Below are 17,804 nucleotides of genomic sequence, written 5' to 3'. Positions count from 1 at the left end.
CATGTGGGCTCTACATCCAACATTCAGTCCATTAGCTGTACTCAGAAAAATTTGACTTTTGTTCTTGAAATAGGCTACTGTGCTCCATTGTGTGTTGCGAGTGGAGACAATTTCCACCACTCACCCAGAGCAAACCAGACCAGTGGGAGCCAGCAGAGCCCTGGGTTAATTGCTGTAGGAGCTGCCTACCAAGCTCCTGTAGAGCCCCACCACCAGAGTCATCCTTTGTCATCCACAGCCCCTCTATCCATGCAACTTGCAACTCAGCCTCCAGAGGTAAAAGAAATGTTTACAGCAAGAAAGTCAGCCCTGGTTCTTTCTACTTTCAAGACATTATTTTAAGATGTAGAAGAAGCCAGGCTCAGGGACTGTGGTCAAACACTAGATCTTTCTAATTGCACTACTAGGAAATGGGAGGAGTGTAGCACCAGTCCTTCAGAGCAGGAGGAATTCATCCCTTCCTGCAGTACAACAGGCACAGAGGCACTCACTAGGAGTTAGCACTCACCTGTTTGTGCCTTACCAAGCTGAGGTAGATCCAGCACACACTTTTACCTTCACCAGTCATACAGAAAAAAGCAGAAAAATGGGAAAACATTGATCCTCCTGTTGTTCCCAAATCTTTTATCTATTCTGCAGTCAAGTTCTAAAGCAAGGACTTTAAAGCAATAGCCAGTTTGTTCATTAACTAGAGGTCTCATCCAAGTTGCTTTTGTTCAGCTATGCCATGTACAGATCTGGTTTGAAGTCTTGTAGAAGGCACTGCAGAGCTGACAGAGATAAATGCCTTGAGTAAGGAAATGTTGTGCAATTTTTTTAATTTAATTTGTTTAATTTAATTTTTAATTTGTGGGAGTCCTCCTCACAGACCAAGACTAATACTATGCCAAGAGCCTTATAGATACAACATTGCAGTTAATTCTGTATCATGCTGCTAGTTTTCCATTGTAATTTAATGTATGGGATTTTATCACCAGTCTTTCAACTGCAGATCTCAAGCAGAACAAAATGGGCTACAACATCTCCTACTGGCAAGAGTTTAGATGTCTGCTTGAAAGGCAACTGGATTTAAAATATGATAGGCAGTAGACTAACCTTAACCAAGGAAGAAGCTTTCAGACAGTTCTTTCTCTCCCAAAACACAGTCAGCTCCTTTCCCTCTGTGTTATAAAGGCTTGTAATAGGGTATTAATCCAGCCCTTGGGGGTGGCTCATAACAGAAATGGTGCTGAGTACATGCTTAGGAAAGGGCAGCATCCTTTTGACTGAGATGAAGCTGGCTGGCTGTTATTTCCTTTCTGCTTTATGAAGATATTTGCTTAGAAACAAATGCAATCAAGACAACAGTCCACTGACCCCATGGCAGATGGAAAGCAACCCAGCTTTAGTCACAATGTCTCAGAAAAGTTTAATTTTCTTCAGTTTCTAAGTCTGTCTAAAAGAAGATCCAGTAGAAACTGGCCTCCACACAGTTAATCCTGAAGGAAGGAAGATGTGCTGTTTTCAACTGGGGTAGAGTTCATTCTCTTCACAGTGGCTGGTATGGGGCTGTGTTTTGGATCTGCTGATAATATAGAGATGCTTTTGTTAATGTTGAGGAGGGCTTACACAGAGCCAAGGCTTTTTCTGCCTTCCGTACTGCCACACTGGTGAGGACATCCCCCATTCCTGACTGAGTACTCATCAACCCAGCCTGAGCACAACATTCTGGAGCAATGAAAATTGAGGGAATAGAGCCTAGCATGCAAAGGCTCTTTGCAAGACTGCCCCACCACGCAGCATGGACACAAGTAGCCTGTCTTTGGTTAGCCAAGTCAGTTCCCCATTTTCAGCCTGGGACGTGTCAGAGAGCACCGTGACATCTCCCACTGTGCTGGGCTGACCGTGTGTACACACAGCCCTGACACCTCCTAAGCAAATGTACTTTGTTCTGCAAGTGTAGAACAGCAGTTTCTTCAGGAAAATGTGCTGAGTTTGCTGTAGAGCTGAAGAAGTGCAGACAGGTGCAAATCCTGTGGATGCCTGCCAGCACATAGAATGGTGACTGCAAATGCACAGCACTGTCCTCTCACAGCAGAGATGGCAGGGTGACACTGCAAAGGCAGAGAGCCAGGGGTGGGCTGGTACCAGCACAGCCCACTTGCTCTGAGGAGAGCTCACAGAGGGAGAGTGTAAGCCACAACAGGCCCTCAAGCGGCAGCCTGAGCAGCCCTGCTCTAAAAATGGGCAGCACCTATGTAGCACATTACTCAACAGGCACACACCAGGCAAGTTACCTATCCTGCTAGCAATGCTCTTCCTGATGCTAGACAACATCAGAGCTACTCAGCTGAAATCCAATTTCAATCCTTTTGCAGAGTAAGTTTACATAAGTTCAAAAGGGAGTTCTCTATCATTGTTACAGACCTCATCTCCTGAGACAAGGTGAGGCAAGTTAATCAAAAGATGTATGGTTACTAAAGCACAGGAGAAACTGGTGTACTGGGACTCGGTTTTCTAACTACAGCTTTGATTCACCTATTTTTCTCAAGCCTGTCTCATCTGTCAAGCTTTCTGAAGTGGTACCAATTCAATGCCTAGCTGAGCTACCAACTTTCCACCATTCCTCTTTCACTTCATATAGTACTCAAGCCTCTAGATTAAAACACTGGTGCCACATGGAGAGAATAGAGAGTTAAAGTTTAATGCTCACTATGGCTAAGAGTCATTTATGTTAATAGACATTTTTGTTGCTTGGAATTAATCTTCCTCTGAGTTTTGTTGTTGGGGTTTTTTTTGTGGCATAAATCAGAACAAATCATTTCCCTTACAATTTAGAATACTCTTCTTTCTCAGATAAAGAGCAGAGACAGATTATCAAAAGCAACCAAATTACCATATCCTAATGAACTACTATTTTTCAGCTGAGCCAGGGTTACTATTTCCTTGAATGTAGCAGGAAAACATAAGAAAGGCTTGAGGATAGTGATTAAAGTCAGTATGTTTAATTCTGCATTTGCAGGAGGCACTCTCAACCACTTCCCTTCAAATCTCCATCAATTGCAATCTGTTGTCCTTACTCTGCATTTTTATTTCATCCTTTTCCAACTCTCCCAACACTTGCTGCTCAAGCCAGTTCCTGCTGAATTCCCCACTGGCCTCTGAGTGCTAGACAGAGATCAATTCCTGAGCAATTGAGGTTTCTAGACAACCAGCACTGGAAAGTGAAGAGGCTTGCCTGGTGTCCTAAGGAAGCCAGAGATCAGCTCTGTCCTCAAATCTGCTGGAGACATTTTGGCATTTCTTATGCCTCTTTTTCATCACATCTGGATTGATAATAACTTTGCAAAACATTCTGAGGTCCTTGGTAGGGGAATAAGAGGAGATGCCTAAATGTGACAGATGACTGCAGCATATATATATTTGAAACCTTGGCTAAGAAAAGAAAAAAAAATCACCTTTTCCTATCCAATAAAGGTCTAAAGACTCAAAAGAAACAGCAATCATAGAAATTTTGGGTGCAATATTAGTTTGGATATAGGAGTTGAATCCACACGGCTTATTAATGATTCCCAGCAGGGAAACAATTTCAGGAGCTATTCATTTAAGTAGTAGTTTCATTCTATCTGAATGCTGGAAGCAATAACGGCTCCTACGCACCCAGTAGAATAGATGAGGAAATGGCACAGAATGAAAATCAGAGAATAGAAGACAGATGTCAGAGTTAGAAAGAACAGAAAGTAGCATTTTTATTTTTCCTGTTCCAGCTTTCTGTGCATGAAGGTTTTCAACACATTATCCAAAGACAGGGGCTTGTGTTGCCCCCAGAAGTACACAAGGTGAAAGAGGGGGGTGTTTCCAACACAGGTGGTCAGAGGACTAAACTATTACATGTCTAAAATAGGGAAGGGTTAGTTAATCCCCTTCACCTGAAAAGCAGCTGGATTTGCTTTATAATATGCTACTGTTTTGAAACAAATATAATAGAAAAGTTTGTGGGTGGTTTTGTATCACATTAATTGGAGCTGGATCAAATCCAGGGTGAAGGACAGTATTCTCTACTGACACAAAGGGCAACAGTGACCTGGAGCCCTTTCATCTTATTACCATCAGACCAGCCCACCAATTACATAAGGACAGAACAGGGACTGGTGTTTCATCCTGGCTCCTGTTATCCAGCATTTGAGTAAACTTAAATACTGCAGTATAATTTCCAAAAAAGCCTAGGCTGTCACAGGCAGGAATGATCACTTCTCTCTCTCCAGGAGGATGTACACATATTGCTGGCAAGTCTTAAAGAAAATGCATCCCAGAACAGCAAAAGGAGTGAAATGCCTTACTTTGTTCAGCTCACTGTTGAACCATTTGGCCACATATAGCCTTAAAGGCTACTGCTTTTTAAGGAATTTATTTTTACAATTTTTCTTCAGGAAGAACAGTAAGGAAACTTAAATATCCAAAAGCTCTAAGGCATTCAGGAAGCCTACAGTGCACCTGGCACTGCTCTCTCAATGCATCATTGTCAGTGCTTTTTGTCTACCCTCCACCCTGTCCCATCAGATGTGTTGTGCGTACTCACCTGAGCTGTACTGTCAAACACAGTTACTTCTGGGATCACCTTAGATACTTTTCTTGTTCAAGCAACTCTGCAGCAGCAATACCTTCCTCAACAGTATTTCAGCCTTGCTACCACCTGCTCAGACCAAACAGATTCAGCATTCAGTTTCACCTGAGTCTAGAAAGGGGGTTTATTCTAAGAGAATGCTAGGGCTTCTGATAAACTGGATTTAAACCACTAATCATCTTGCAGAAAATTCTGTCTACATTCAGCTAAGTTCTAAGGTAGGATGTGCACGTATCATACACAAGAGCATAATAATTCACTTACAATATCTTTAATGCTATCATTGAAAAAAAAAAATCAGCAACAGAAGTCTTGGGTTTTAACATTGCCTGAAAACTGGCAAAAAGCCCTCCCACAGCCCTTGAAAAGGCTTTCCTTCATGAGCTGCAAAACTTTTCACTTTTCTTTAAAGTTAAAAGGCCTTTCTGCTGTGCCACTTTCATGTCCTGTTTTCCACCATTCCATCTGAGGGTTCTCCCTGATTCCCTCCTCCAGGTCCCCTTTGAACAGCCTTTCTGTTAAAGCAGTTGGGACAGGCAAAACATACTCCTCTCCTCTTATCTCATCTCTTCCCATTCCCCATCAGCAGTGCTTCCCTGTCTGCCCAGAAAACTGCCAGTGCAGAGGAACCCTGTGTGTTGGGGAAGAGCTGCTCTGGGTGGCATATCCTGGACCTTGGGTAGGTGAGAGAGACAACAGGAAAACCAGGCTCCCTCAGGGTGCTTCCACACCTGCCTCCAGTACAAGGCAGGTCTCCAAGGGCACATGCTGACACCTTGCAAAAAACAGCACAAGCTGGGTGCAGCAAGGAGGGAAGGTCCTGACACCCTGTCAAAAAGGATGAAAAATATCATCACTGTTAGCAAGATGGTGTTGCCTTTGTGCTGATATTTGACATACAGACCTAGCAAACAGACACTCCAAAGCAAACACCACCCATATTGCAAGCTGACTTCTGTAAACTGCAATTTCCTGTCCTTGGCTAGCAGTTACAGGAATGCTGTCAGTATATTCATGCCAAAAAGTCCAACCGCAAAAGCAAAAAATTAAAGAAAAAGGACATTGCCAATAAAAATCTGACCTTTCTGAGACTGATGAGTACTGTAGGTGTTGGATGGCTCTGCTCCTAAATACACCTGAAGTCAACCATTAAATATTGCACAATAAAACTGCCCTACCCTGAAAGTTTTGCCCATGCCTTAGAGGCCACTCATCCCCTAGAGAAGCATTTCCATTCAGCAGAATTACCACAGAATTACCAGAAGGACCACCACAGACAAATAAAACAAATCTGTTAGCAGAGTTAGATGACCTTCAGGACATCACCTTCTAAGAAACTTACACATATAAAACCCAAAATTAGAGGGGTTAAAAGGCCTCTCAGGCTTTTGTGTCCTTGGTTGCTTCCTTTGAGCCAAGTCATGCATGGAGATGAAGCACTGAGCATATTAATTTCCATTAAACTCACTGTCCTGGCTATATTTCTTATTGTTTTGAGTAATTTCTTAGAAGTGTTATTCTTTTAGTGATTATAATCTTGCAGGAACCCTTGGCCATAGGGTAGAAGGGACTTCATGGATGACTGAACCCAGATTCCTTTTCTTGAAATAGTGCCATATAATCCCATTAACAAGATTTGCAAACCCAGGTTTTAAACTAGTAAGGCATCCTGTTCCCTGCTCTTTGGATATGGCTTTCCAACATAGTGCCCTGATGCTTAACTGGTTCTGTTGTGGTTTTAGTAAGTTTTATAGAATACTTACTGTCTTTACAGCTCTACCTGCAAAGCACTTCAAAAGATTCTCTGTTAAGACTTACCACAGTAAACCTGCTGACTCCATAATACCAATTCAAAGTAATTCCAGGTCAAACCTTTAATCAGAGAGACCTCTGTAAGCTGCTTCTCACCCTTATTAAAGAGATTTACTAAACTATGAAAGAGGTTGGAGAGTTACTGATGTGCCATTTAAAAAGGCTCCATTAAGATTTGGGTATTTTTATCTTTTAAGAAAAAGTACTTGCAGATTATAACTCTAATGAGACAATTATAAGAGCATTCTGAGAGTCTTTTCACTTGAACTATATGGGGGAGAAATGGTACAGCAAAGTATGGGAAAGAAAATACATTGCCTAAGCCTTTTTCTTGAATAGGATCCTAACTAGCCATGTCACAGCTGCAGTGAAGTGTCTCATGTTCCTGTGATTTATTACTATAAGGGCCACATCATTTGCCAAAGTGTGCTTGTAAGAAATTAAATGATTTCCAAAGGAAACTTTAGAATAAGACAGATTTTAGATTTACATTTTTACCCTGATTAGTGTCTGTGAAGCTCCTTTGAAAACTTTTGTATCAAACACAAATACAAAATTATTGCCAAATGCAGTTTGAATTTGGGAATGTTTCAGGAAGGAAGCCCAGTTACCCACAGAAAGGATGAAGAGACTGTTTTCAGGACTGAGAAGGCAGAACAGTACTGAAAGAGAAAGGAAGTGGCAAAGTTCCAACATGCTGTGCCTTGGACCCAATTGCTTTCTGTCTAACATGATGAGTTGTTCACAGGCCTGAGTTATTCTGTTACCCTTTTAGCTTGACCTTGGACAATAAGCCTCAAATCAAGTGTAAGTAGCAAATTAAGGGCTTGATCCTACACTCCCAGTTCCCTTTCACTTCAAGCTGAGGAGGGAGAATGGTATTAAGACCTATATTAATGCTGATCATGGTGTCATTCCTGATGGACATCCATCCAATAGAAAAGTTCCACAATTAGCCTAGCTACTGCAGACAATTTCAGACCACAGCAGAAAATGAAGCAGCAATGTTACCATTGATCTCAATAACATCAGAGAACCTCTGACTCAGACTTTCAAGGCTATTTGTTGCAAAGTGATGTTTCTGCCAACTTGTATCAAGTTCTCATTTTCAAAGGGAAATAAACTTAACCTCACTATATTTGTCCATTGCTGTAAAACTGCTCTATTTTCCTGATGTAAGTCAGCAAAACTGAGTACAACTGTAAAGACCTAACACTTCCATCAGAAAGACCTTGGAAACATACAACATGAATCTATAACACCTTTTTTTGTCATTAAAGTATTGAAAGAGCCAAAACAAAATACAAATGCATGGAAAAGGAAAAGTATGTAATAATCTGAACAGATTGGCAAGCTGTAACACTGGGTATTCTCTGTAAAATGCAGAGTTTACTACTTACCAACAGGCCAAACAAACATTGTGGTCAGTCTCGACTTATATAAAATACCAAAACACCAGCAGTGAGGAAGGACTGACATCTTGCTGGCCTAAAGAGGTGACTTGATTTTCAGATGTGTCAGGAAGCTGCTGATGGTGAATTACTGTTGTGTCAAGTAACATGCACTCTGTAGAATAAATGCTTTAAATAAATAACTTTAGTTCTCTAACATCAGAATCAAAAAGCACAGATAGTTGCCATGAGACACTGGGAACAAAGAAGCTTTGGTACTTAACACCAAGGAGGAGATTCTCCCCTGAGTTATAGTCTTCAGAGAGGATGTAAAAAAATTCCAAGGAATAACCAGATGCATGAACAGATGAAAATATGTGTCTAAGAACGGAAACAGAAGGATTTTTTTTTAACTTGGTCTTCCTACCTTTATATGTATTCCTCCTAGAAAGGTTTTGCAGAGCTTCTGCAAGAGGTTATTTCTGATTTTGAATTTGCAACAGCATTTGTCCCCAGAAGCACCTCCCTATAAACTATGAATACACACTCAAGGAACATGAGTTACACCACCACAATATCTCAATCCATTTGCTTTAGCACCAACCTGTAAAAGGATGATGCACAACTGTTCAGTCTTCTACTTGCTTCCTTTTCCTCCTTCCAAGATAAAACAAGCATTTTGCCTAAACTACTGCAAATTTCTTTACAGAGACCGGAGGGAGACAGGATCAGATTACAATGAAGCCCATCAAATTTGTTTTAGAACTATAAAATGCTGGTATCAGGCCAAAAGAACCCCTCCTGACATATGGCATACTTCTGTTCCTATGTACCAAAGCCTTTTCCTTATGCAGAGAAGCCAGGTATAAGACAACCCACGGAGAACATTTCTGACAGCTTCTTTGACAGATGCTCAAGACATGCTGTTGACACTATATTTTTTACCTGGTTGAGATTAATAATTAAAACTGATTCAGCACTGAGAATCTTCTAACTTTGTACTGATCAGGAAAAAATATGTTAAACTATGAGATTACTAGAATCATTAAAATTCTATTTCAGAGAACTGCTGTTAAGTGATAATTTTGCTCTTCAAATTAGAAGAGAGGATTAATAATTGAATCCAAAGACTTAGTTATATATATTTGGTGGGTTTGTTTCATAATAGAAAGAATGACTTGAGCAGAAATCCATTAAAATTTTTAGTATTCCCATGCTAGTCTGATTCTAAGCTTTTCCATTAAGTAGCACAGTCATAATGGCATTAACCTACTTAAGCAGCAAAAACAGCACATAATTATCACTTTTAATTCAATCTTTTAGTGTGTGAATAGGTACTGTACATCACTGACATGTCACACTCCTAAAGAGATTTTTCTATTCTGTCATAGCAGCTTCACCCCTTCTTGTACTGATATTGTAGAAGTAAGGCCCGGCGCTCGGAAGATATTGGAATGTAACGGAAAGATAGTAACCCCCCCTCCTCGTTAGTATGGTAATGACTCCTGCAATTAGCCAATAGCACCTAGCTGTGATGAAAGCAGATGGGAGTAACACAGTGACCCTAGGTTATAAAATGTCAAATTCTCAAGCAATAAACACCATTTTTGCCATCCATCACATTGGTGTCTGTGGGTAATGGACCGAGTGGCATGGGGAGGCCACTGTGCTGTTCCTTGAACCAGGGTGTTTGCCTTGCTTAAAAGACAACATGATATAACTGATACAAGCATGTTCTTCCGCATTTTTTCCTTAAGAAAAATTCCTCAGATTAATGAGATAACCAGGGCTATAGCAATTAGCTACAGCTTTATTTACCTTAAGATAGATGTTTAGATATGAGTAGGAACTAGGGCACAATTACTCATGTACCAGCATATCAGTATCTCAAACCATGAGTGTACTCTCCAAATTATAAATATGTTAGATATTGCACATATTAAAAACAAAAGTCCCACATAGAGAGTATAAAATATATGGTAGCTCTGTAGAAATTAGGAGAGAAGAGAGAAGACTATGCAGCACATGGCATCCCTCCCTTGCCTCTCAGAAAAACTCTCTATCTACTGCCCTAGCACCTCCTTTTCTTGGGAATTAGTAAGTGTGACATATTTGTACCTGCAGCCCCATCCAGCAGTGGCAATGTCTTTCTCCCTGCCCTCACAAAACTGCTGGGAGGTGGTGCTGGTGAGAACAAAGCAAAATTCACTTCCCATCACTGCCGTCCTCGGTGCCTTCCCTGCAGGGAGCCAGGAGTAGTACTGGGTATTGTAGGCTCAGGGATCTCCAGGGGCCTTTCTCCTGGTGCTCCCTCCTATACAACTGTCCCTCTGTCACACTGTAGATACTACCATGCTAAGGAGCAGTGGCACCTTTGCATTTTTATATACTTTTTAAAGGACTCCATAAAGGCCAGTAAAAGGCAGAGCACAGGAGTGCTGTGGTTTAGTTGTCAACACTACAGCTTTTGCAAAGAAGCTGCAGCACAGCAGCTCTGCAAGTGACAAGTCTAAACACAGCCCACTATTTCCGAACCAAACTGAAAGAAACCAGGCAGCAGGCTTGGACTGGCCAGGCTGAGCCCTTGTGAGGCAACACAGCACTGTCAATATCTGTTTTAAAGATAAATAGGCTGAAATCTAACACATTGCTGATCTCAGATGCAGCAAACTCAGACCTTGCTCACTCTTCTCTCTAGTCTATGCCATTCCCTGCTCCCACATGCCTATTGGCTCCCACAGTGCTATTGGCACTGCACACATCTGCTCACATTGCTGCTTCCCCAGAAACCAAACAGCTTCTACACCTGATCACAGCGCCAGAGTGACAGCATCCCCTCCTACACGGAACAAGCTCTCTCTTTCACACGTCCTCAGCTGTCAGGGAAAGATGAAACACTTCTGCCTACACCCCAGGACCAAGCATTTAATATCCATGCTCCATCTCCTCTCCATCACAGATCTACAGGTCCAGTACAAGGCTAGGAGTTCTGCTCTAACCTAATTAGTAATTCCAGTTTGTTGCAAACATATCTAGCAGACATTTCTGCCTCTACACATACAGCTCAGGAGTCTCCTATTTCAACACTGCTATAAGAAAGCAAATATCTGCTTGGAGAATCTGGTATTTCAAAGCCTCGGTTTCTTTAGCAAAATGAAAAGATGTTAACATTTGAAAACATCTTGTGGAAGCTACTGATATTAAGGCCTGTCACATGCTCTATTTCCATCCTTCCTCTTTCTTCTCTTCCCTTAGTGGATTAATGTCAACATAAATTCACAAGTCTTTCCATCTAGTAACAATAGCCACTTGCTCGCCATAAGCCCTTTTACAAAAAATACCATGCCAGAAGCTTTTGTGTGTCTCCAGGCTGCAGGTAGCCAAACCAAGGCTATGTCTAAAACAGATTTTCTCATACACTGGAACAGAATCCATGTTTAACCAAAACACAAGCCTAGTCCTGTGCTCAGGTTCCATGAACTGTCCATAAATTACTTCAAGGGAGCTCCAGAAAAGCAAGGTTCCCATTCCCATAGGCTTCTCAGTCTCCGTCACTGCTGCTCACAATGGAGCTTCTTACCTATGCAATCTGAGCCTGCAAAATCATAATTTGGGACCATCATTTTCTGCAGAGAAATAATAACAATATCTAATACTAATACTAAAACTAATAATAATAATAATAATGCCAGACTGACAAACCAAAGCTTCTTAAAATTCAACAGAATTCAACAGAATGACTAGGTTGGAAGAGACCTCCAACATCATTGAGTTCAACCCATGCCCTACCACAACTAGGCTATGGCATGAAGTGCTACATCCATTCTTTTTTTAAACACATCCAGGGATGATGACTCCACCACCTCCCCGGGCAGACTATTCCAGTATTTTATTATGTTTTCCATTAAAACTTTTTCCTAATATCCATCCTAAATTTCCCTTGGCGCAGCTTGAGACTGTCCTCTCGTTCTGTCACTTGCTGCCTGATGAAAGAGACCAACCCCCACCTGACTGCAACCTCCTTTCAGGGAGTTGTAGAGAGTGATGAGGTCACCTCTGAGTCTCCTTTTCTCCACACTAAACAACCCCAGCTGTCTCCTCACAGGGTTTGTGTTCCCAGCCCCTCACCAGCCTTGTTGCCTCCTCTGGATGTGCTCAAGTGTCTCAACATCCTTCCTAAACTGAGGGACCCAGAACTGGACACAGCACTCAAGGTATGACCTCACCAGTGCCGAGTACAGGGGAAGAATGTTCTCCCTGCTCCTGCTGGCCACACTATTCCTGATCCAGGCCAGGAGCCAATGACCTTCTTGGCACCAGGGCACAGGGCTGGCTCATGTTCAGTTGGCTGTCACCAGTGCCCCCAGGTCCCTTTCTGCCTGGGGACTGTCCAGCCACTCTGTCCCCAGCCTATAACATTGGAGGGGGTTTTTGTGGCCAAAATGCAGGACTCGGCACTTGAACCTATTAAACTTCATTCCATTGGACTCTCCCCATCCATCCAACCATTCCAGGTCTCTCTGCAGAGCCCTTCTCCCTTCCAATAGATCTGCACATGCTCCCAGCTTAGTGTCATCTGCAAATTTACTAATGAAAGACTAAATACCCTCAGCCATGTCATCAATAAAAACACTGAACAGAACTGGGCCCAGCACAGGTCCCTGAGGGACACGACTGGTGACTGGCTGGCAGCTGGATGCAGCACCGTTCACCACCACTCTGTGCCCCAAGTGACCTCCAACCACCACATCTCCCACCTGCCCATCTCTATTTGCAAACAGGTCTAACATAGTCCCTCCCCTGGTAGGCTCACTCACCAGCTGTGACAAAAAAGTTGTCCTCCACACACTCTAAAAACTTCCTGGACTGCCTTTTTTCTGCTGTGTGAAGTTCCCAGCAGATGTCTGGCAGGTTGAAGTTGCCTACAAGAACAAGGGCTGATGATCCTGAAACATTCTCCAGCTGCTTATAGAATGAGTTGTCCACCTCTTCTTCCTGGTTGGGTGGACAATAACAGACTCCCAGGAGGATGTCAGCCTTCTTGGCCTTCCCCTTAATTCTTACCTATAGACATTTAACTCCATCATCATTAGTTTCAATACCCATGGCATTAAAGCCTCCCTAATACAAAGGGCCACCCCTCTACCTCTTCTTCCTTTCCTGTCTCTTCTGAAGGGCTTGTAGCCATCCAGTGCAGTGCTCCAGCTGTTTGAGTTGTCCCACCACGTTTCCATGATGGTGACCACATTGTAGCTCTGCTGTTGCACCACGGCCTCCAGCTCCTCTTGTTTGTTACCCATGCTGTGTGCATTGGTGTACACACACTTCAGCTGAGCTGCTGATTTCATCCCTAACTCAGGCCTAACCACCCTTGGGCCTGCTTCCAGACAGCCCAGCTGCATCCCCTTCCCCCTTCAAACCTAGGTTAAAGCCCTCTCAATGAGTTCTGCCAGTTCATGAGCTAAAATTCTTCTGCCCTTAACAGAGAGATGCAGCCCATCCAGTTCCAACAGGCCCAGTGTCATAAAAGTTACCCCATGGTCAAAGAACCCAAAATTCTGCCGATGACACCAACCCTTGAGCCACTTGTTGATAATGTGGGCTCTCTTATTCCTTTCACCGTTTTTCTCTGCCACCAGAGGGACTGAGGAAAAGACTATCTGTGCCTCTGTCCAATCAACCACCTGACCCAGTGCCCTAAAGTCCCTTTTAATTGCCCTGACACTCCTCTTTTCAATCTCATCACTGCCAGCCTGGAGCATCAGCAGTGGGTAGTAATCACAGGGCTGAATCAGCCCAGGGGGTCTCTCAGTGATATCCCGTACCCGGGCCCCAGGGAGGCAGCAGACCTCCCTGTGGGATGGGGCTGGTTGACATTTGGAGCCCTGTGCTCCCCTCAGAAGGGAGTCACCCACTACAACCACCCTTCTTTTCTTTTTGATGTTATAATTGGTGATCTGTCCTACAGATGAAGTGTAATTGGGAGGCCACTGGGCAGATCATTTTCTTCTAAATCATCTGGCTGACCCTCTAGATCCAGGGTCTTTTTTTTATTACCTCCCCAAGCAGGGACTCATTTCCACTCCCCTTCATCAACCAGGTGTTCTCCTATTGCCTGACAGTGGGAGTCATGGGAGTCCTCCAGCTCCTGGTGGGCCTCCCTCAAGGATGGAAGGGCAGAACTCCACCAATCTATTTCCCTTTCACTCTCCCTAATGCTCCTTAATCTTTCAACTTCCTCCCTAAGCTCAGCCACCAGCGAAAGGAGATCATTCAGCTGTTCACACCACAGGCAGGCTTCTTCTGCAACAGCCCCTGGAACCACTGATAGGCTCAAACACTCCACACAGGAACGGGTCTGGACAGACACATCCTTTTTGGAGGGTTCTATTTGGTTACACACACTTGTACTAACTTCAGTTTTTGGTCATGTAGAAACCATTAGTAACAAAAACACTAAAAACCAACCAACAGAAACACAGCAAACAACAAACTAACCTTACTAGCAGGAAAAACCTGCAACCCCGCCTGCTTGTCCTGCCTGCACAAACTGATGTGCCACGCCCTCAGAGCCGGGCCACGCCCTCAGAGCCGGGCCACGCCCCTGTTTGCCCGCTCCTGTCCGCTGCGCTCCCTGGAAGCCTCCTTTAATCAGCCCGCTGCTCACTGGCAGAGGAAGCCCTGCCCCTTGCCTGCGTGACTCACAGAGTGAGGAATGATGCTGCAAAATCATTTCATCTCTGTTTCATGCATTTTATTTTAAAGGCCTACTAAGAACCCATTCTTTCTAGCAGAATGCTATTTTCATCTCAACTTTTTTTTTCCTTTGAGATCTTGAAAATAAGATTTCTCTATCTTTGCCTGTTTTGGGGTTTTTTTTGTCTGTTTCTATTTGATCAACGATGATTCATTTTTCCTGTACTTCTAAGAGAGTTAACATTAAAATATCTAGTTTCTATTATCTTTCTGTTGTATTTGTGCATTGGAGCCATTTGCAATGATGTCAGCTCAGCTCTAGGCATTGTCTCTGATAGTTCAATTCCAGCTGAATTGCTGGAGCCAGCAGGACATTAGCATTCACTTGACTGATTTAGCATACTCAGGGAATAAGATGGGGTTTGTATTCAGTGACACACATGAAAAACTGAAGAAATTATAAAGCAGTCCAAAGTTCTTTTGAAGTCACATATCTTTTCCTTCTCACATACCTTCCTGTGCTTGAGGGCACCATCTGTATAATGGCCATTTCAATGCCAAGCCCTTCCTTAACAGTGCTCATGGAAGAAAAAGGAAAGAAAAGTGATTTTAAACTATTGTTTAACATAGTTCATCAATTTAACAGATTTCAAGGCTAAAAGATCATATCATGCACTACCTCCTATAAATATAGGAGAATTTCAACTGTAATTTCTGCGCTTTGTCCAACAATTGGAGAGAACACTTTTTCAAAGGTAAGTACTTCAATCTGAGTTCTGAAATAAGTATTAAAAATATAACACTTGATGGCTTTAAAACTTTCTTCCCTTGTCTAGTGCCTACCCTTATGACAAGTTTTTGGTGTTGTATGTGACTCAAGATGCACATGATCTACAAAAAGTTGGTGTTTTTTCAGATTCCAGATTCTTGGATGTAAAACAGAATGAAGAAGAGAATGCAAGGCAAAATTTTCAGAAGAGGTGGCTAAAGTATGGCTCAGGAATCCATCTGCCTCCAAAAGAAATGCTGAGCTGAGCAGGTGCCTGTGAACTGAATGAAGAAATATGGCTTCGTTTTCCTGCAAACTAGAATCTCCACCTCACTATTTCATGACTTCAAAACACAGATTCCCAAACTTTTCAACAGTAGGACTGAAGACCTCAGCAGATATGTTTGTTCAATTATATACTTTATGAGCTGCATGAAATGATTGGAAGGACTGTACCATAACAGAACATAGCTGACCTCTTCTTAAAAGCCCTTTTCCTGCACCGACTCTGTTGGCTGCAATGGGTGTTCAGCTACTCAAGGTGAGTTTGCAGCCTTCAGACCATAACCATACTTGACCCCTGTGACAGGATCTTTCACCCCCTGACAGAGCAAAAGCTTATCTCTACTTACCCCATGGCTAAGCTAGGCCAGAATGGTTTATCTTGGGATGAATTATCTCAGCTGAAAACACCCTTAGCCAGCAATAAATATCCTTCCTTGAATGGTGGGAAAGGATGAGCCAGAAATAAGTGACTGACAAACAAACGCTTTTTACATCTATAAAACACCACTATAATTTTCACAAAATCAGAAATCTCCTATACACTCTCCGAGTGTGTAGAGAGTTCTCCTTGATGTGGAGACATTTACATTGAGATACTTCCCTAGGACTGAGAGAAATTAGGAGACTATTTGCACACCGCCACCATTCGTTAGTGGCATTGGCTTCTAATCAATCCTATTTCTTCATTAGCTGTAACATAGGCATCTTTATTAACGTGCGCTGTATTTTTATCTACTAGTAGTTCTTTTATTTATCCTGTGTTGTAAGTAAGCCTGGTAAAGTCTTATGTCTGTTTTCCTTTTTCAATAAATAATTAATGTTGTAATAGGCCTAACTGGTCATTATTAAGGACTTGTGAGTGAGAGTGGGTTTTGGGGTGATGGCTGCCTCAGTAAAGCTACTGCCTACTGCCAGAGAGCTGAGCAAAGGCAGGGACTTGTCTAACCTCTTCCTTTTCATTCGTAACAGCCCCCCACTTCTGATGCTGTCAAATGGACAGCTAGAATTTGTGCATTTTCCATTAGCTTCAGCATTATAAATATATGGATGATGTGACAACAAGTTCAGCTGTACCAGTTCAACCTCACTTTTGTATTTCTCTTAATTCCAACAGTATCTCCTAATTAGGGGTTCTTTCTATATGACGTGGAGCTCATTTGCTCAGAAACACCTGCAATAGCTCTCCCTTGGCTTCAGTTACCTGTTCTGAGTGCAAGTGCAGGCTCCAGCCCAGCCTCCCTGCTGCACACATACATAACAGGAAGACAGATGGGTCTGGACACTCATTTGTGATCATTAGCAAGCAGTGTCCGTAAAAGATGACAACTCATGACATCATGTGTCAGCTGAAACATTTCACATTAATTGGAACAAAGTTCCTATCAAATATATTTTGATAATAACCAGTCTCTCGAGGATATTTTGCACCACACAACAAGATCTCTTTCCTTGGAGGCAAGAAAGAGAACTGGAAGGCAGCTACAGTCAGTGAAGAAAGACAAACAGAAATTAACAAAGAAACAGTTCTGTCTGTGGAGATAAGCAACAAAACATGGAGCTTATCAGCTGTGTCAGCAGTGTAGATCCTGACACAGGTGTGTGGGTTCCAAAGGCTGCTATTGTTCCAGAGGGTGGTAGAGACACTATGAAGGATCAGTGGGAAGTAAGGGAAGAAGCTGCAGCTAACAAACATCTCCATGGACAGCAAGACAGGACCCAAAGATGAAATCTGGCAATACTCTCTATGAATACAGGAGTGCATGTTTTAATACAAAACTAATGCAAGGCCATTTGCAGTGATCTCAGACAAGTCAGTTCTCCTGGTTCATTCCTACAATGTGACTAAGCATTTCCCTTGACTTTCCTCACTTCCATCTTAGGGCTGGCCCTTTCTCAGTTACAAGATTTGGTTGGTTCCCAGCCAATGGCAGAGTGACTTCAAATACTTATCAACACTGAAGTTCTTAAGAACAGTTTCTTGTAGTAATTTGAGATAGATAGTTAACAGGAGTACATGTGTCTAAATGAACTCCAAAATACTTAACAATCACTGTTGTGAGACTTTATGCACTACAATGCCATTTTAGTCTTTTTAACACCAATCAACAATTTCGGAAGCCAGAGAGTCTCTCTGGGTTTATAGCATGCTTTCCATGCTGCTTAGACTTTCTCTTCACTGATCTACTGCAGGATAAGAGCAATGTTGAAAAGACATTAAAGCAACAGTCAAGGTCTGTAGCTACATTAG

Source organism: Pseudopodoces humilis, chromosome 15 (assembly GCF_049639895.1).
Source record: "Pseudopodoces humilis isolate 2021_Gansu_Grassland_sample_001 chromosome 15, ASM4963989v1, whole genome shotgun sequence".
Lineage (NCBI taxonomy): Eukaryota > Metazoa > Chordata > Aves > Passeriformes > Paridae > Pseudopodoces > Pseudopodoces humilis.
The sequence above is the reverse complement of the archived record's forward strand: the minus strand, read 5'-3'. Positions refer to the sequence as shown.